This window comes from Dromiciops gliroides, chromosome 6, assembly GCF_019393635.1.
Source record: "Dromiciops gliroides isolate mDroGli1 chromosome 6, mDroGli1.pri, whole genome shotgun sequence".
Classification (NCBI taxonomy): Eukaryota; Metazoa; Chordata; class Mammalia; order Microbiotheria; family Microbiotheriidae; genus Dromiciops; species Dromiciops gliroides.
Window position 1 is genome coordinate 223,218,167 of NC_057866.1, and position 21,851 is coordinate 223,240,017.

At 39.1% G+C, this 21,851-nt stretch overlaps 1 protein-coding gene across 1 annotated transcript in view; it reads right to left on the reverse strand.

Annotated features, from left to right (window-relative positions):
- Positions 1-21,851, reverse strand: part of ALPK1 (alpha kinase 1) — a 159,042-nt gene that overhangs the window by 129,378 nt on the left and 7,813 nt on the right. The window contains exon 2 of the mRNA XM_043971670.1: positions 3,248-3,326. The gene's annotated coding sequence lies outside the window, so the exon portion shown is untranslated. The remainder of the gene's footprint in view (positions 1-3,247; positions 3,327-21,851) is intronic.

The window sequence follows — 21,851 nt, forward strand, 5'->3', positions numbered from 1 at the left end:
CCACCTAGCCGCCCACCATGAATTGTTTTAACAGTGCAAATCCAATGCTGCTATGTGATAACACCAGGGAGGACTACTTTGAGTCCTATGAGAAAGAATTTCACTGAAATTTTAGGGTATTGTTAGAATGGCAACACCCAAGTTCAGTTCTCTTTTAAAAACTTTAGAAATTACTGTGAGTCCTTGGTTTAGTTTTCTGTTTCTCTTGGCGGGCTTCTAAGTTCTTTGCACATCTTCACTTTCTGCATTTTCTGTGAGATAAACTAAAGACTATTTCTCTATGATATACATTACTGGATATTCATTTACTAGCTTGAGCACACATAGCTAGGGTTCCCTACATCTTTGAAAAAGTAGACATGAGTACATTTGGAGTTTTTCCAGAATAATCTCTAGGAGGAAAGACACGAGCTAAAGAAATACTTATCTTTTTCAATAGAACCAGTTCCTTGTGAGTACAGAGCTCAGGGCATCCTGGGTCATAAGTTATATGTTAGAATTCCACCCCTACCCCCAACCCATCCCCAAATGCATAGAAGGCAAAAAGAAAGAAGTATTGGAGATAAAAGGGACCTCCTATAGTTTGGGGGATCAGGCAAGGTCTCATGAAAGAAACTTCAGATGATCTGAGCATTGAAAGCTGGGAAGAATTTCAACATGTGGCAATGTGGAGGGAGTCTATTCTAAAAGTAAGGAGTGGTATAAACAAATTCCCTACAGCAAGGGAGAGCAGAGTGAGGTCTGGAAAAGGCTAGATGTCTCATTTTGTTGGAATATATAATGGATGAATTAAGTTAAAGGTAGACCATGGGATGTCTTAAATACCAGAGTAAAGGGTATCTGTCTCATTCTGTAGGTATCTGAGAGCCTCTAAAGTATTTGGGGCAGGAGTGACATAATAAAATTTATGTATTAAGTGGTATGAAATGTAGACTTGTGGCTTCATATACAACCAATCTTCTTTCTGTTTTGCTATTCTCATTCTCATTCTCTCTCTCTCTCTCTCTCTCTCTCTCTCTCTCTCTCTCTCTCTCTCCCTCTCTCTCTCTCTCAGGTATATTTAAATTCAGAATAAAACGTGAAATTAAAAATAAAAACAGATACATGTTAAGGGATATAGTTGTACAATGAAAAGAGGAATGAAACTGAAGTTACAGGATACAAGTTGTGACCTTGGCAAGAAACTTAACTTGTCTAGGTTTCAGTTTCTCATATTTAAAATGGTGGGGTTGGAGTAGATGAGCTCGGAAGGTCCTTCTATTGTAAGAACCTAGGATTAGGAAGATTACTTTGGCAGCAGAGTAGAAGATGGATTAAAGAAGGGCGAGATGGGAGTCAGAAAGAACAGTTAGGAGGCTACTGCAATGGTCCAGATGTGAAGTCATTTAGGTCTGAATAGGCCAGAAGGAACAGGCCTACAAAGGAAGGCTGGATGCACGAGAGCCTATTGCAAGGCAGATAAGACAGATCTGGTGGGAGAATTCTCAGGGTCTCAGCTAATATCCATAATATCTGGTGTAGATAATGCTTTAAGATCTTAGAGATTATTTTATAACTGAGGGAATTGAGACCCCCCAGAACCCAAGTGGCTTCCCCATGGTTACACAACCAGTAAATAGCTGTCAGGACATGTAGGTGGCTCAGTGGACAGAGTGCCAGACCAGGAGTCAGGAAGATTCATCTTCCTGAATTCAAATCTGGCCTCAGACACTTACTAGCTATGTGAGCCTGGGCAAGCCACTTCACTCTATTTGTCTCAGTTCCTTCATCTATAAAGTGAGCTAGAGAAGGAAATGACAAACCACCCCAGTATCTTTGCCAAGAAAACTCCAAATGGGGTCATGAAGAGTCAGACACAACTAAACAAGCAAAAAAAGCAGTGTCGGAATTGGAGCTCAGGTCCTCTGACCTGTTAAACATTACCAGAGCCTGAAAAGATACCTCTTCTAGGAATTGTCGTTTACATTAGGAAAATGTCCTGGGGGGGGGGGGATGGGAATACTGTGGGACTTTGACCTGTTACATAATAGTTAATGTTTCTTGCTTTCCTTCTCTTTTATTTTTTCAAACTTCCTTTTGAAACTCTGTGTCTAATGGAAAAATTTCCCAGGTTTGTACGTGGAACTCTAGTCAGGCCAGATGCGTGATATGACTACCTAGAAACTGTTAAAATGTCAGCAAACAGCCATTTTATAAAGCTGGGAATCAATATCTAGAAATTCTCTATTTTCAAGAACCCATTGGATCAGCCACAATCACAGTTAGGTCCTGGAAAAGAGATTAAAAACAGGACCGAGCGACCTTCTGCTACTTACATGTGTGACCTCGGGTAAATTAATTCTCATCTCTGGACCTCAGTTTCCTCATTTTTGAGGAAATGAGGGGTTTGGATGAGATGAGCTCTCTTTTTTTGTCTTTTGGCAGGGCAATGAAGGTTAAGTGATTTGGCCGGGGTCACACAGCTAGTAAGTGTCAAGTGTCTGAGGCCGAATTTGAACTCAGGTCCTCCTGAATCCAGGGCCGGTGCTTTAACCACTGCGCCACCTAGCTGCCCCTAGATGATCTCTTAATCCTCTCTTTTTAAACCCTAAATACTATAATCCTTGGAAGGAGGCAGCTAGATGGTATGGTAGATAGTGTGATGGACCTGGAGTCAAGAAGACATGAGTTCAAATTCAGCCTCAGACACTTACTAGCTGTGTGATAGTTTCCTCCACTGTCAAATGGGCATAATAATAGCACAAACCTCCCATGGTTGTTGTAAGAATCAAATTAGTTCATACTTGTAAATGCTTAACATAGTGCCTAGTATGTAATACATGTTTGTTATCTTCTCTGCAGGTAGTTTCATTTTCATTTTCTAGGATAACTTTTAGCCTTGTTTTTAATTTTTTTTTTTTTTTAGTGAGGCAATTGGGGTTAAATGACTTGCCCAGGGTCACACAGCTAGTAAGTGTTAAGTGTCTGAGGCCGGATTTGAACTCAGGTACTCCTGACTCCAGGGCCAGTGCTCTATCCACTGTGCCACCTAGCTGCCCTCTTTTAGCCTTGTTTTTATGGTTTGACAAGTGATTTATCATGAGCAATTAGATCACATTCTGGCTAGTGCCCTTGACCAATTCTCAGGACCTGTGAGCTAGAAGCAATAAGTAAAGGCCTTTCTGTACTGCATTTTCCCCCTTCATTCCCTTATTGCTAATTTCTTTTCATTTGCTTCTTTTTAAAAAAAGAAATCACAAATACTCACATTAGAAAGGAAGCTAACTCCACGGTCATTGAGGCATACCTAGCACACTCAAATCCAGGTACTTGCTAATTCATGTGTCCTAAATGGATGATACAAATGGAAGGATAAGATGATTAATTTAATTATAACTTATTTGTTGAATGGCAATCACATTTTAGGTTAACCAAATGTACCTGATGGAAGTATATACTTCTTGGAGGAATACACTCCATGCTACATTCCAAAGAAACAGATTTATCTATTAGGGTGAATTCCTGATCAGAAGTCACTTTTGCTCAGTGGACACTTTTCTAACATGAGGGTTCTCCACATGGGGTCCGTGGCCTCCCAAGGGAACTATAGATAGCTTTCAAGAATTTGTATGAAAAAAACAACTATATCTAACCTCTATCTAAAATTCAGCATTTCTTTCAATCATGAATTTTTAAGAAGAAACATTATTCTCAAATGGAGTGAAAAGGCTACATTCAGTTTGCCAAAGGGGTCTATAACACAAAAATGGTTAAGAACACCTGCTGGGAGGGGCAGCTAGGTGGCACAGTGGACAGAGCACCAGTCCTGGAGTCAGGAGTACCTGAGTTCAAATCCAGCCTCAGACACTTGACACTTACTAGCTGTGTGACCCTGGGCAAGTCACTTAACCCCCATTGCCCTGCAAAAAAAATAATAATAAAATTTTAAAAAAAGAACACCTGCTGGGGCAGCTAGATAGTGCAGTGGATAAAACACCAGCTCTGGATTCAAGAGGACCTGAGTTCAAATCCAGCCTCAGACACTTGACACTTACTAGCTGTGTGACCCTGGGCAAGTCACTTAACCCTCATTGACCTCGCCCCCAAAAGAAAGAGGAACACCTGCTGATGAATATTCATTCACTTACATACAAACATGCATGTTTTTGCTTCCGGGACTGCTCACATGTTAGGCACTTGGTAAGTCATATTGGGTATAGTGATAGTATTAAGTCACTGAAAGGGAGACTATGAAGAGGCCTCCTCAGCTCAGCCATTCTTGGAAATATCATAGCAAATAACTGCTAGACTCCTAGTTGTTTGTTTTGTTTTGTTTTTTGGCAGGGCCATGGGGGTTAAGTGACTTGCTCAGGGTCACACAGCTAGTAAGTGTAAAGTGTCTGAGGCTGGATTTGAACTCAGGTACTCCTGAATCCAGGGCCAGTGCTTTATCCACTGCGCCACCTAGCTGCCCCCAACTCCTAGTTGTTTGAATGTTAAGGGCACAAAGGAGTAGGAACTGGAATAATACACCCCTGCTTCACTTGGCTTCAACTAGTCCAGGACTGACCCCAATAAGATGCAACTGTCATGTTCCCCGCAGAGTTTTCCCTTCTCCAGGTTAAACACCACAATATTCTTGTATGGTGTGATTTTACCTCCCCTTACCGGCCTTACTGACTGCATCTGAACGTGCTCTAGCTCAGTGATGTCCTTTCTAATTGGCAGACCCTCTTCCAGATGTGATATGACCAGAACAGAGTATGGAGGAACTGTCACTTCTCTCATTTCCCTGGTTAATAAATTCTAGTGGTTTCCAAGGTCCTTGAGGTCTAAATCTGTAACAAGGGATGGGCCAATTCTCACACATGAACTTTATAGAACATACTAGTATCCCCTTACTTTTTTTTTTTTGCTCACTTACTATGTGGCAAAGAAGAACCTTTTGATTGGCTGCTGAACGGGAACTCATCATTAACCAGCTAACTTGATCTCTTTCCTGAGGGTGACTGAGGCAGTACCTGCTGTAAGCATGTGGTTTGGAAGAGAGGTTTTGCCATGCCCCAAGGCCTATTCTCCTCTTCCAGGCCTGGGCATGACCAGGAATATGTGATGCCTCTGGTCTTAGTCTCCTTGTGCCTGTTTTTTGTTGCTATGAGGTGAAGAAATATTAGAGATGGAATGGACTAGGATGCCGCCTTGTGAACTTCTAAAGGTCGAGGATGCCACTAAGGGTCAGGAATCAGAGTTCATATCAGTTTGCTGGCATTTGAGCCCAGAAATGGATGGACTCTGAGATACCATGACCTGCTGCCAGAAGGGAACAATTCATCTGGTTATCCTGAAACTGGTGGGGTAGATTCTTTGTAGCGGCCATTTTACGTTTGAGACCACTCTCCCCCAAAGACCAAAGTGGTCGAGTATATCTGTACTGATGCAGCTTCTTCCACCACTCACAATGCGGAATACACTCAGGCCCCTCGCCCTTCCCTCTCTGTACAGGGATTAGCTTTACCCAAAAGGAGACAAAGTTATCTCCAGGGCCTGATTGGGCCTGACTTCCCCATGAAGCTTCTTGTACATATGAATGCGTAAAAAGTCCCAGCCATGGACAGTTGGGGCTCTTTGACTTGGTTTTCTGAAGACCACGTGAATCACTTTGTCCTTCACCCCCTCCTGCACTGACAACCAGACAAGTTTTCATCTGGAGACTAGAGAGGAAATGTCAGTATATCCTTGATTCATATCCTTGCCATGTGGGGGGGGGAAATGAAACCTTTTGTTAACTGTTCAGTGACCTTCAAGTGCTTCCTTTCAACCCAACATCAAACCTGAATGGAGTGCTAGCATTTGAGCCTTCTCCAAAAAGGGGAAAATGTGCCTCTGGTTTGGGAGGGAGAGGTAGATTTTTTGTACTTCAGCTCTTCCTATGTCTTCTCAGCAAATATCCCTTTGGAAGAGCGGGTTAATGTTAATTGGTTGGGTGTTAGTGTGGCACTAATGGGTCAACCATGATATAAGAGAGACACTAACTGTAACTGCCAATTAATATTAGAGAGAACATACCTTAAAAGGGACTTGTACCAAAAAAACCAGAAAGACACTGACAACCTCTCACACATACCCCTGGACTCCCAAGAGCGAGGTGGAGCCAGCCAGCCTTGTTCTGTTAGATCCAGTTCATAAGAGTGAGTGAGAATTAGAAGAATAAAACTTCTCCACTTAGTATTATGACAGGTAGGGGATGCAGTGGTGTGGCCTAAAGTTAGGAGGACATGAGTTCAAAGCTAGCTTCAAATACCTACTATAGTTGAATGACCTTCAGCAAGTTTCCCCATATGTAAAATGAGGCTAATAATACCACTTAGCTCACTGTATTTTTTGTTTTGTTTTGTTTTGTTTTTTGGTGAGGCAATTGGGGTTAAATGACTTGCCCAGGGTCACACAGCTAGTAAGTGTCAAGTGTCTGAGGTTGGATTTGATCTCAGGTCCTCCTGACTCCAGGACCAGTGCTCTATCCACTGCACCACCTAGCTGCCCCAGCTCACTGTATTTTTGTGAGGGTCAACTGAGATAACAAATTGTAAAGTACTTAGCATAGTGCTGGCACATATAAATGTTAGCTATTGTTATTGTTATTATTATTATTATTATTATTATTATTATTATTAAAGACCCCAAAAGCTTATAAAGGGAATGAATAGAAACTCCTCTGCTTAGCATTAGGTCTGCTAAGTGGTGCAGTAGGCAGAGCATGGGCCTGAAGTCAGAACCTGAGTTCAAAGTCAGGCACAGAACACTAACTGAGTGAACCTGGGCAAGTCACTCAAGTCCTCATCTGTAAAATGGAGATAATAATAACACTTACCTCCTAGGGTTGTTTGAGAATCAAATGGGATACTAATTGTAAAGTGCTTAGCATATAGCAAGTGCTATATAGATTTTATTATTATTGTTATTATTTTTAAAAGTCCTTCAAAATCTGGCTCCAACACACCTTTTTAGCCTTATTTTGCAATCCTTCCCACACACTTTATGATGCCAGCAAACAGGCCTTCTTGCTGTCCCCCTCACCTAATATTCCTTGCCTCTGCAGGTATCAGAAGCCACCCATCACTTCATGTTACTAGGTAACATGGGTGTTACTAGGTAACACTCCCCCTGACTCATAACCTTTCCTGATTTCCCAAGTTGGTGCTTTCCCTTTGCCACTCTCCAAATTACTTTGTATCTATTTCTACAAACTTTTAGCTATGCATGTTGCTTTTACTAATAGAATGAAAGCTCTTTGAGGGCAGGGATTGCTTCACTTTGTTTTTATATCTCAAGTGCCTAGTGCCCAGGAGGATGTGCTTTCATAGGTTCAGGGAGTTCCTGGATAAGGAAACTCCTACCAATGCACACAACACTCCCCTCTTTCCTCTCCCCTTCCCTCCCCTCCAACTTACAGGTTTGGGGAGATGCCCACAGCAGAAATGTCAAACATGCTGCCTGGGGAGGGGTATGGACCACAATACTCCCTTGTGCTGCCCCAACCAGATTAAAATCCAACCAGGAAATATTCAACAAATTAAAAAATTAAAAAGACAATTTGTGGTTTTCTAAGTCATTATGTTGCCCACAGGGTTCTTTATACACTTTGTAGTGTCCCCTCCATACCACCCACAGTTTCTGTTTCAGTTGAACATCACTGGTCCCTCTGGACCAGTATTTACCCTGGATCACAAAGACATCAGAGGTGGCACCTGAACCCAGGTCTTTCTAGCTCCAAGGCTGGTTCTCTAGGCATTATCTCATGATACCTCACTGCACATTGCTCACAAAGGTTTGTTAATCACTAGGCTAACATTAATGCTTTTCCAGCTCCTGTGTCACACTGTGGAGAACTCATTGATCGCATAGTCAAGTATTCCCCTAAAAGCCCTAGATTATTTTCTCACACCATCATCTTAATTAATGGTGTGACATAGACATACACGCACACATATATACATAGTTGATGAGTCATGTCCAACTCTTCATTACCCCATTGGGGTTTTCTTGGCAAAGATACTAGAGTATTTTGTCATTTCTTTCTCCAGCTCACTTTATGGATGCAAACAAGGTTAAGTGACTTGCCCTGGGTCACACAGCTAGTAAGCATCTGAGGCCAGAACTGGCTACTCAGACAAATACATATATACAAAACATGCACATATTAACACATATTAACACATATACACAAATACATACAAATTTACAAATGCATGTACATACAATATGTGTACATAAGCATATATACACACATAAAACACACACAAAACACAATGCGCATTGTATATATATGTGTATGTATGTATGTGTGTATGGGTGCATGCATGTATATATGTATACAGTACTCCCTCAAACACTATATTACCACAGCTATGATGTGGGATAGGTGGTGATTCTGAATCCCAAAAGTTCAGTCCTGATCTAGCCTCCATTCCTGGTTCTCTGCATCACTGTGGCCAAGTCACTCCTCGCACAAAGCATTTTGCTTGTTGATTCATTGGTTCCCACAGAAAAAGACTTCATCACCAAAGGGCAGGCCCATGGCAGGGCCCCTTTTCATTGTCTTTCCAGCCTTTCTGGGCACAAGCACATATGCACTAGAGCCAGCTTACACAGCCTTGCAAGGGCCTGTTCTTAAATTTTTAGCAGATACCTTGGAAATTAGCAAATGCTATAAAAGGCTTTGTTTATTGTATTTGTGCTTTTTTTTCTAGACTTAATAAAGTGAGGGAAAAACACTAATGATACAGATTAAACTTAAAGGTGTGTTGTAAGTACATTTACCCATCTCTCCCTCCCTAGAGCCGGTTATTAAATGTTTACCAGCATACCACAGGGCATAACTTACCAGGGCTTGTTTTCTGTTGGCACGGTTTTCAAGAACTCTTAGTTACATCCATGCATGATGAGGAATCCAAGATCCACAAATCTGAAATGTGGAAGGGAGCTGAGAAGCCATTTAACTCAGCCTACACACAAATGGGCTCTCCCTATCACAGAACAGCCTACCTGGCAAGTGGTCCTCTTGGCTCTGCATGAAGATTTCCCAGGAGGAGGAGCTCATCATCCGGAAAATCCCGTTCTACTGTGCACGGTTCTAATTGTTGGGAAGTTTCCCCTGACCTCGAGTCTAAATTGACTTCTTTGCAACATCCACCCATCCTCCTGACTGTGCCCTAGGAAGCCAAACAGTGAGGCTCAGCATGACTGTCCAGGGCCAGGAGGACAACCCCGGCTCCCTGCTCTCTCTCTTCCAGAAACTGAGTGTCAGGAGAAGGTCAGTCCTTGCCGCATGGAGACTTCAAGGTCCTGCCCACACAGGATGACCTCTTTGCCTATGTGGGCTTCTGGGATCAGAATGGGCCATTCCTTGTCTTCCTTAGCCTGTGCTCCACCAGCCAGGAGGCATTGCTGAAAATGCTCCCTGTGACCACCAGACAGGGCAGCCCTGATGCTCATCACCCACAAGGGGCCACCAGGAGGGGAGTGTACTGACCCTGCATGACTCATTCTGGCCCCTAGGGAGGGGCTGCTGCTCAAATCCCCCTTGTCTCCTCTCCCCATTGTGTCTTTATTATATTTTCGTGAGTGTTTGTAGGACTGGGGGTGGGGCTGGATTTTTTTTTAACTATTAAAGATGCCAAGAAAAACAAAATGAACAAACAAACCCCCAAACCAAACCATGATTCAGGAAAGAAAGCTGTATAATGAACTGTGGCAATGCCTTTTCAATACTCATGGTCTGCAGCATGTGTTTTATGTTTGAGATTGGCTGGAGTGAGAAAGGAAGCACTGCAATGATACCCAAAATAAGAAATGAAAAGAACCAATGTTAAGGGACAGGGCTGAGCCAGACATCAAACTCAGCTCATTTTCCCACACAACCTACTAAGAGAGAAGAGAAATGATTGGCTAGGCCAAGGATCAGCTTGAAAGTGGGACCTGCTGGGCAGCCTATGACTGGAAGTCTTTGGGATACCATGGGGCATTTAATAAGATAGAATGGAATTAGATTTAAATAGAAGATGGTATGAACCAGAGACTTTTAGATCATGCTTTTTCTTTCTTTTTTTCTTCTTTTTTTCATGCTGACTTTTCAAAGGGAAGGAAACTAATTGAGAAAATTTAACTACAAGGTAAGTGGGAAAAGTGATGTCCTAACAAAATAAAGGAAGCTGGTGAGCAGTAATGGTCTGGATCCAGCTGTCAATACACAAGCAAGGAACGAGGCTGAAGAGTCAGTGAAGAGCAAGATAATTGCATTTAGTGTGGATGTATCATCAATTAGACCATAAAATCTGCTTCTACCTATGTCCCCCAAAGCCGTTGGCCAGATAAGTAAATCCTACCAGCCATCCTCACCAACTGTCACTTTCCAAGCAGGCAAGCCCACTTTGCTGAAACAGCAATGTACAGAGAGAGAAAAGAGAGATACAGAGACAAAGAGAGAAGGGGGAGAGATACTGAAAAATAGAGAAACAGAGAGAGAAAGAGGGGGACAGAGGGGGCAGGGAGAAAGACAGAGAAGGAGTGAAAGGAAGAGGAGGGGAGGGAAGAGGAGGGAAGGGAAGAAGAGGAAGAGAGAGGAGAGGAGGGAAGGGGAAGGGAGAAGGAAAAGAGACATCACGTGTCAGGATAATCAATGCATTGCTACCATCCTGACAACAACACCTCAGACTGATGGAGATAGACTAGGACCCAGAGGCCAAGAGCCCTGGGCATAATTCTTGCAAAGGTCTTGTAACAACATCCTAATTAATCTCCCAACCTTCAGTCTCTACCATCTTGAATCAATGAAATAAATGAAAAAAGCATTTTAAGTATTAGTATGTGGCCAGCATTCTAAAACACACTTCCTGCTGTCAAGGAGCTCACACTTCAGTTGGAGGAGATGACACTTAAAAGTACAGCATCATATTATGCCTCAGCTAAAGTAAAAAAGGCAGGGGTAGCAATCCTTATCTCAGACAAAGTGCAGGCAAAAATAGATCTCATTAAACGAGATAAGGAAGGAAATTACATATTACTTAAAGGTACTATAGATAATGAAGTAATATCAATATTAAATATGTATGCACCAAGTGGTATGGCATCCAAGTTCTTAGAGGAGAAGTTAAATGAGTTACAAGAGGAATTAGACAGTAATACTATACTAGTGGGGGACCTGAATCTCCCCCTCTCAGAATTAGATAAATCTAGCCAAAAAATAAATAAGAAAGAAGTGAAAGAGGTGAATAGATTACTAGAAAAGTTAGACATGATAGATGTCTGGAGAAAATTGAATGGGGATAGAAAGGAATATACCTTTTTCTCAGCAGTACATGGCACATTTTCAAAAATGTATTAGGGCACAAAAACATCATAGTCAAATGTAGAAAGGCAGAAATGGTAAATGCATCCTTCTCAGATCATGATGCAATAAAAATTACATGTAAGAAAGAGCCAGGGAAAAGTAGAATGAAAACCAATTGGAAACTAAATAATTTCATTCTAAAGAACGAATGGGCCAAACAAGAAATCATAGAAACAATCAATAACTTTATCCAAGAGAATGACAATAATGAGACAACATACCAAAATCTATGGGATGCAACCAAAGCAGTGCTTAGGGGAGAATTTATAGCTCTAAATGCTTACATGAATAAAAAAGAGAAAGAGGAGATTAATGAATTGGGCATGCAACTTAAAAAGCCAGAAAAAGAACAAATTAGAAATCCCCAATTAGACACAAAATTAGAGATCCTGAAAATTAAAGGAGAAATTAATAAGATTGAAAGCAAAAAACTATAGAATTAATCAATAAAACTAAGAGCTGGCTTTATGAAAAAAAAACAATAAAATAGATAAAATATTGGTTAATTTGATTAAAAAAAAGAAAGAAGAAAACCAAATTACCAGTATCAAAAATGAAAAGGGTGATGTTACCACCAATGAAGTGGAAATTAAGTCAATAATTAGGAATTATTTTGCCCAACTGTATGCCAATAAATTTGACAATCTAAATGAAATGGATGACTATTTACAAAAATACAAACTGCCCAGGTTAACTGAAGAGGAAATAAAATCCTTAAATAAACCCATATTAGAAAAAGAAATTGAACAAGCCATTAATGAACTCCCTAAGAAAAAATCCCCAGGGCCAGATGGGTTTACGGCTGAATTTTACCAAACATTTAAAGAACAATTAATTCCAATATTATACAAATTATTTGGAAAAATAGGTGAAGAAGGAGTTCTACCAAATTCATTTTATGACACAAATATGGTGGTGATACCAAAACCAGGCAAAGCAAAAACAGAGAAAGAAAATTATAGACCAATTTCCCTAATGAATATTGATGCTAAAATCTTAAATAAGATATTAGCAAGGAGATTACAGCAAGTGATCACCAGGATAATACACTATGACCAGGTGGGATTTATACCAGGAATACAGGGCTGGTTCAACATTAGGAAAACTATTAACATAATCAACCATATCCATAAGTCAACTAACCAAAATCATATGATTATCTCAATAGATGCAGAGAAAGCTTTTGACAAAGTACAACACCCATTCCTAATAAAAACACTAGAGAGTTTAGGAATAGGTGGAGCTTTCCTTAGAATAATAAACAGTATCTACCTAAAGCCATCAGCAAGTATTATATGCAATGGAGATAAATTAGAGGCCTTCCCAATAAGATCAGGGGTGAAACAGGGATGTCCATTATCACCCCTATTATTTAATATTGTCCTAGAAATGTTAGCTTTAGCAATCAGGGAAGAGAAAGGAATTAAAGGAATTAGAATAGGCAAGGAGGAAACAAAACTATCACTCTTTGCAGATGATATGATGGTATACTTAAAGAATCCTAGAGAATCAACTCAAAAATTACTTGAAACAATTAACAACTTTAGCAAAGTTGCAGGATATAAAATAAATCCACATAAATCATCAGCATTTCTATACATGACCAACAAAGTCCAGCAGCAAGAGATAGAAAGAGAAATTCCATTTAAAGTAACGGTAGATAATATAAAATACTTGGGAGTCTACTTGCCAAGACAAACCCAGGAACTCTATGAACACAACTACCAAACACTCTTCACACAAATCAAGTCAGATCTAAATAATTGGAAAGATATCAATTGCTCATGGATAGGCAGAGCTAATATAGTAAAAATGACAATACTGCCTAAATTAATTTACTTATTCAGTGCCATACCAATCAGATTACCTAAAAATTATTTTATACAGCTAGAAAAAATAGTAACAAAATTCATCTGGAAAAACAAAAAATCAAGAATATCCAGGGAAATAATGAAAAAAAATTCACAGGAAGGTGGGTTAGCGGTACCAAACCTGGAGCTTTACTATAAAGCAGCAGTCATCAAAACTATCTGGTACTGGCTAAAAAATAGAGTGGTAGATCAATGGAATAGGCTAGCCTCAGGAAATGCAGTAGTAAATGACACTAGTAATGTAGTGTTTGATAAACCCAAAGACTCCAGCTTCTGGGATAGGAACTCAGTATTTGACAAAAACTGCTGGGAAAACTGGAAGATAGTATGGTAGAAATTAGGCTTAGACCAACATCTTACACCTTATACTAAAATAAGGTCAAAATGGATACATGATTTAGACATAAGAGGTGATACCATAGGTAAATTAGGAGAGAAAGGAATAGTGTACCTGTCAGATCTTTGGAAAGGAAAACAGTTTTTGACCAAATGAGAGATAGAGTATATTATAAAATGCAAAATGGATGATTTTGATTATATTAAATTAAAAAAATTTTGTACAAACAGAAGCAATGCATCCAAAATTGGAAGGGAGGCAGAAAGCTGGGAAACAATTTTTGAGGCCAGTACTTCTGATAAAGGCCTCATCTCTAAAATATATAGGGAATTAAATCAAATTTATAAGAATCCAAGTCATTCCCCAATTGAGAAATGGTCAAAGGATATGAACAGGCAGTTTTCTGATGAAGAAACCAAAGCTATCTATTCCCATATGAAAAAATGCTCTAAATCTCTAATGATTAGAGAGATGCAAATTAAAACAATTCTGAGGTACTACCTGACACCTATCAGATTGGCTAAAATGACAAAAAAGGAAGATAATAAATGTTGGAGAAGCTGTGGAAAAATTGGAACACTAATGCATTGTTGGTGGAGCTGTGAACTGATCCAACCATTCTGGAGAGCAATTTGGAATTATGCCCAAAGGGCGATAAAGCTGTGCATACCCTTCGACCCAGCAATTCCACTTTTAGGTCTTTTTCCCAAAGAAATCATGGAAGGGGAAAAGGGACCCACATGTACAAAAATATTTATAGCTGCTCTTTACATGGTAGCAAGGAATTTGAAGTTGAGGGGGTGCTCATCAATTGGGGAATGGCTGGACAAGTTGTGGTATATGAATACAATGGAATACTATTGTGCTGTAAGAAATGATGAGCAGGAGGAGTTCAGAGAAACCTGGAGGGTCTTACGTGAGCTGATGATGAGTGAGATGAGCAGAACCAGAAGAACATTGTACACAGTATCATCAACATTGAGTGCTGACCTACTGTGATGGACTATATTCTTCTCACCAATGCAATGGTACAGAAGAGTTCCAGGGAACTCATGATAGAAGACGATCTCCAAATCCAAGAAAAAAAAAAAAAAAGAACCGTGGAGTATAGATGCTGATTGAACCATATTATTTCTTTTGTTTTGGGTACTGGTTTTTTTTTTTTCTATTTTGAGGTTTTGCATCACTGCTCTGATTTTTTCTCTTGTAACAGGTTTAATGCAGAAATAGGATTAATGTTATTATGTGTATATATATGTGTGTGTATATATATGTATATGTATATAGATATATAGATATAACCTATATCAGATTACCTGCTGTCTAGGGGAGGGGGGAGGGAGGGGAGGGAGGGAGAAAAATCTGAAATTGTAAAGCTTGTATAAACAAAAGTTGAGAACTATCTTTACATGTAACGGAAAAAATAAAATACCTTATATGTAAAAAAAAAAAAAAAAGTACAGCATCAGGGAATATGGCAAAGCCAAGATGTACCAAGGATGCAATAGTGGGGACAGTGAGGACTGGAGGATGACAGGAAGCAGTGGCAGGTAGATGATAAGCCATTGGTGGTTCTCCATTTCATGGGAAGGAATAGAATTGTGGGTTCCCATCTCATTCAAGCAGCCCTGGTGAAGAAAAGAGGGTACCTCCAATTGTAGTGAGGCTCCCTGCTATCTAGCCATCCCAGAGGACTTCTCGGACTGCCAGACCAGGGGAGAAGGTGGAAAGGAAATGCAATCCATCCTGTATACTACAGTCATACTAACCTTCCTAAAATATAGGCTTTATCATGTCAACTCACACTTCCTCCACCCCTCTACAAAAATGTATACATTTTCCCAACGCGTACAATATAAAGTTCCTATATCAGTTGTTCAAGGTCTTCCATGAGCTGGCCTCAATTTACCTGTTCAGTTTTATTTTCCATTTCACTCCGCTTCACTCTGCTTCACTCCAGTCAAACTGGAATACCTGCTGTCTCCTAAAAAGGTACTTCAAGTCAGGTTGCATGGCCCACCCTGTTTCCTCTTTCTAGAATGTCTTCCTCTCCCACCTGCCTTTCCTGTGCTTCCTGTTTGATTCCTATGCATCCTGCAAAGCCTAGTTCAAAGGCAATCTGCTTTCCCTCAACATAACTAATCCCTGCTTCACCTGCATTCTCATAGGCACCATAGTCAATAGACCTGGAGTACAGGTAGGGTATGGGGAGAGGGAGAGGAAGAGGGAGAGGGAAAGGAAGAAGGAGAGCGAGAAAGACGACAGAGACAGAAAGAGAGAAAATAGAGAGACACGCAGAGAGAGAAAGAAACAGACAGAGAGAGAGACACACACACACAGAAAGAGAGAGCCAGGGGAGAGAGAGGGGGAGAGAGAGAGAGAGAGTGAGAGAGAGAGAGAGAGAGAGAGAGAGAGAGAGAGAGAGAGAGAGAGAGAGAGAGAGAGCTAGCTCCTTGCACAGGTCACATAAAGTCTGATGAATTGTTGATTAACCAGTGAACTAAATTTACCAGAACAATCAATTCATTGAAAATCTGGTTTAATTGACCTTATACTATACTTAAAAGTCATCTAAAACTCTTTTCTACTTCCAAATAAGCAAATTACTTGGATTTCAAAGAACTGTAACGAAGGAAATCATCTCCCATTTTTATCCAACAATAGGTGATGTTGTCTTGGTAGCACAGAGAGGTAACCCAGATCTAACATTCCTTCTCTTTAGGAATTTGGGCAAGTCACCCTTCCTGTGAGTCACCTTTTCAAAAAAGGGATAATTATAAAGTATAAATCATCAACTGTATTATTGAAATACCATGATGAGTCAAGTGAAATAAACATTACAGACATTTATGTGAGTTGGGTAAAACATTTCCTTAACCACTGGATGCTTAGTGTGTATGCGCATACTAATGTTTGGTCTTTCTCGGGATTTAGTTGGTATTAGAACTAAAGTTCTTGTGTTGAATGTCCTTATTGTTGAGTGCATATCTATCTATCTATCTATCTATCTAGCTATCTATCTATCTGTCTATCATCTATGTATCTTCTATAATCTATCACTATTCATCTGCATATATATCTTTTATACATATAAATTTTCTAAAGTACACACATATACATGTATATATGCATACATGTACACATGCACACACGTACATGTATACATACATGTGTACATATGTGTATATTGTAAGGGACTAAAATTCTAGCTAGTCTCTCCAAAACATCTAATGAGTGGTCACCAATAAATTATAAGCTTTAGCAAGAGTTTAGACTTTTAAGCATTTATTAAGGAGAATAAGAATTTGGCGAAGAGAGAGAGAAAGGCCTAGTTTCACCTATCTATTAAAGGGAGAGTGCATTTTTAGCTCCACTCTCCACCAGAGTCCTCACAAAAGCACATGAGAGAGCCAGCCTTGCCCCTTCTTCCCACAAGCAAATGTCACTTCCTGACACCAAAGAAAAGCCACATGGTTTGCCCTCAGGTGCCTTCTCCTCATGGTGGAGCTTTCCTACAGTAGCTCTCCAGCAGGTGGTGTCATTCCAATCGTTACAATACATAAAGGTTAGAAAATTTATATACATAAAAGATATAGAGATAGATGAATAGTGATAGATTATAGAAGATAGATAGATAGATAGATAGATAGATAGATAGATAGATAGATAGATAGATATTTACTGAATAAGGACATTCAACACAAGAACTTTAGTTCTAATACCAACTAAATTCCAAGAAAGACCAGACATTAGTACCTTATTCGTAAGAGGTCTGCTCTGGACAGCAATCCCTGCCTAAATGGGATTTGGATTATGTCAATTTCTTTCCATTTTTCCGACATAAAAGAATATAGACAGCAGAGAAGAAGCTTAACTTAAAATTTCAAGAACCAGACACTATAAGCTTAGTAAACAAAGTAAACCACAATGGCTTATAACTTCCCTAAGCACTCTTTAGTTTACGATGACTAAGAAGGGGAGAAAAAGCATCCTCTTTATTCAGAAAACCACTAACCTTAGCAAAACATCTAAAATAAGGCTTAATACCAACTGTTTCAACCAATTACACTCACATTTTGGATAAATCCAACTATAAATGTTTTTGTCATAGAGAGGCTTACGATTTGAGAGAAAAAGAATATTTAAAATGGATATTTCTTGACATGAAGTCCACAATTTTGAAACTAAGTCCAAGTAATAATGGTACAGGTATTATACTCAATGGAAGGCAGAGTTTCTCAAACGGGGGCACATTCTGCCTTTGGAAGTCTGGAGATGCTCTGTGGGTAGGAAGCAAGGCTATAGCCAGAGTAGCTACTTCTTTTTCAGGTGTAATTCCCCCATAAATACATCCAATTTTTGTCAATAAAAACAAGGTTCCTATCCAATTTGACACAAGGAAAACCAACCTAGAGAATGGGTTCCAACTTGACGGCAAATATGACAGCGATTATTTACCATGGTATATGACGACAAGATTATATTTCATTTAGAAGATAATAGAATATGGAAATCAGCATGATCTGCCATTGTCGGTCTACATAAGTTCATAATATAGATCAGCTAGAGTGTCAAGCTGCTTGCTGACCTTAAACATGATGTGAAAACCCAGATAATTCTTTGTGTGGAAATCAAAAGTATGATAATATCTATTACATTCTCAGCCTTATTCACTTCAACAAGCAGAATATAAACTCTAGAATGACTGTAGTCATGTGTTCCGTTGATTACATATGTATGACATGCTGTTAAAATTGAAGTTAGAGAAGACCTATTGCTTTTGCAAAGCTATTGATAACAATACTTCATCAAGAGAAAGTTTCACCCTAAGTGATGGGTTTTTAAATAAAAAATATATAACATCTAGAAAAACTGTAGACATGCTGCCCGGATAGAGCTCAATCATGAGTCATAGATCTAGAGATGAAGATAGATCAACCAACTATTTAGTCTACTCCCCTCCCCCACCCCTGACATTTTACAAATGAGGAAATTGAGGCATAGGAAGCTAAGAAATTTAATCCAAAGTGTCAGAGGTGTGACTGACATCAAGATGAAAAGCATGTCTTCAAACACTACTTTAAAATGTGGCTCTTCAGGCTATAATGGACATACTGTATTTTTCATAATCCACTTTTATTGAGAAATGAATAAGCAAGTTTATAAAATTTTTCAAGCCATTACAAGACCAATGAACTTTATAAAAATAATACACTGAAAGGAAGATTGCAAAAGGTTGTAGGTGGACAAAGGATAGGGCACTTTTTCTATATTACTGAAAAATAAGCTAGATTTTTTCTGCCAAATACTTTGAAGGTTGTTGGCACCACAATAACTTGCCATTTTTCTTTTTTTCACTTAATAGTATTTTTTTCAGGTAAAGATAGTTTCAACATTAATTTTTGTAAGATTTTGAGTTCCAATTTTTTTTCCTTCCTCCCTTCCCTCTCCCCTCCCCAAGACAGAGAGCAATCTGATATAGGTTATATAGTACAATCACATTAAACATATTTCCACATTAGTCATGTTGTGAAAGAAAAATCATAACAAAAGGCTAAAACCATGTGAAAGAAAAAACAAAACAAAAAAGTGAAAACAGTATGCCTCCATCCACATTCAGACTCCATAGTTCTTTCTCTGGATGTGGGAAGCATTTTCCCTTATAAGCGGTTGTTTTTCTCCATGATAATAAAGAAGCAAATTTATTTTATAATAAAATGTTCTTCTGAAGCTTGCATATTTGGTGGAGAGATCTAGATCTAGATCTAGATATATATTAAACTGAGTATCCTAAAACATCAGTGTAAGGTCCTCAAATCTGAACTGTGATCTAGAAAGACAAATGTCAATACTCATGAAAAGGTCAGTGCTTTGGAGAATTAATTTATAAAATACTATTTCTGACATTTTCCCCAATTTTAAAAATACCCACTCTCCAAAAGAAATAAAATAAAGGCCTACTTATTAGTCACTTGACTGGTCTAAAAAAGTAGTTTCCATTTTAGTTGAAATACCTACATATTTCTAAATTGTTGGTTTTTGTCCTTTGTTCTCAAAGAGGACCACAACATCAGGGTCATGTCATGACTTGCAGTGAATTGGATTTAAGTGAGTTAGGACTGCAAGGACACCAGTCTCACTCTCTCTTCCAGAGCCATCTGGGTCTGGTTGGCAAGATCACATATGTGTGTGTATACATATACACACATGCATACACATAGGTATATATACACATACACACATGCACATATACACACATATATGTATATGTATATGTGTGTGTAAATGTGTATGTGTATGTGTGCGTGTATATCAGGATGACTGGAGATGGCTCCTGATGTTTAAGGCAATTGGGATTAAGTGACTTGGCCAGGGTCACATAGCTACTTGAAACTTAACAGGAGAGTTATGAGGGAATAGTTAAACAAATTTCCTACTCTTGACGGAAGAATTAAAGAGGGGAGGGGAAGAAGAAAAGAAAAGGGAGAGGAAAGAAAAGAACAAACAAAACAAAAGAAAATTTCTGAAAATCAAAGGGTCACCCACTAGTTGGAGAATGACTGAAAAAAATGTGGCATTTTAATATAATGAAATATTATTGCTCCACAAGAAGTGATAAAAGAGACAGTTCAGAGAATCCTAGGAAGTTTGAACTGATACCAAGTGAAGTAAGTAGAACCAAGAGAACAATTCAAACTAGCATAAAAATTTCGTAATGAAAACAATGTTATAAAACCTGAGAACTGTGATCAATACAATGACAGTCATATTTACAGAGCTGATGGATTCAAGGGGTGGAGAAAGACGTAATTTTGGATGTAGTGATGGTATAGATTCGTTTTACTTGACTATGCATATTTGTTGCAAGGCTTTTGCTTTGTTTTGTTTTCTGTTTTTAATTGCAGAAAAGTAATCAGGGTGTAGAAATACCCTTATTGCCCCCCAAAAAGATGAGGGTCATTGAGATAGTTTAAAAATGTAGAAAGGAGATCAGAAGGAATTTCAGAAGGAAGCACAGACAAGCAAGACAGCTTCGAAAGTAAGGTGGAATTTCTATACACTTTTTTTAAAGCAAGTAGTATAGGGAAAAGATTACAATTTCACATAGAACCATCTTTTCATGTTTTACTTTGAAAATAGAAATGTTTATTTAGGGGGACATCTGTTAAATTTGGAATAAAAACATATATTTAAAATCTTTTTTTTTTTTTAAGAAACAAAAAAAAGAAACTGCATGAGTGTTTTGATAATCCTCAACCAATTGTTAGCACAAAAGTCCATATCCTTAGCACCAAGGCTTTCCCAATGATTTCCATTAATCATGTAAACCCAGAAGAATCAAAACTAAAATTAATTCACAGGACAACAGAAAGATATAAAGGATCACAAGTCTGGAAGGACAATAGAGCTCAATTAGTCTGAACTCCTCTTTTGATGGATGAGGAAGAGAAACCCCAAGAGGTTAAGTGATTTCCCCAAGTTCAAACAGATAGGAGTAAGTGGCAGAGCCAGGATCTGGCATTCAAATTCAGGTCCTGTGACTCCAATTTCAGCCCTTTTCCCACTGCACCACACTCCCTCTTGTCCAGTGGTTATAAGTCATCTTCACTATATTACTAGTTGATGATTTGTATGTAAGAAGTGATATGAGACAACCCATATAACTGGAAAAAACTGGTGAGGTATTCCTATATAAGAATAAAAAAAGGATAGCCTGATTGTGAAATTGATATCCCAAATATATGAAAAGAATCAGAGAAATCAGAGCCAAGATTGCGGAGAAAAGGCAGGAAGTTGCCTGAACTCTCCCCAAATTCCCTCAAAACAATTTAAAATCACATCTCGAAATGAATTCTGGAATGACAGAACTCACAAAAGGATGAGGTAAACAATTTTCCAGTCCAAGATCACTTGGAAGGGCTGCAGGAAAGGTCTGCTTCACTTGGGTAAAAGGAAAGCACAGTCCAGCACAGGTAGTATCTAAACAAGGCATTGGCTGGCCCCTAGCCTTAGCAAGGATCAGCAACTGAGGATCTACTTCCCAGTTCAACAGGTCAGCAACATAGCAGGCCAGCTGTGAGACCTCCAACTCGCTCCACCCCCTACAGCAGGCTAGTGGTCAGGCCTGGCAGGCCAGTTAGACTAGGCTAATAGATCCAGGAGAGATAATTTAAGAATTATTGGACTGCCTGAAAGAGATGTTAAAGATATCCGTATATGTGTGTGTGTTTCCATTAATTCTAGCAACTTCTTGGCTTGTCCTTAGTAATTTCTCTTG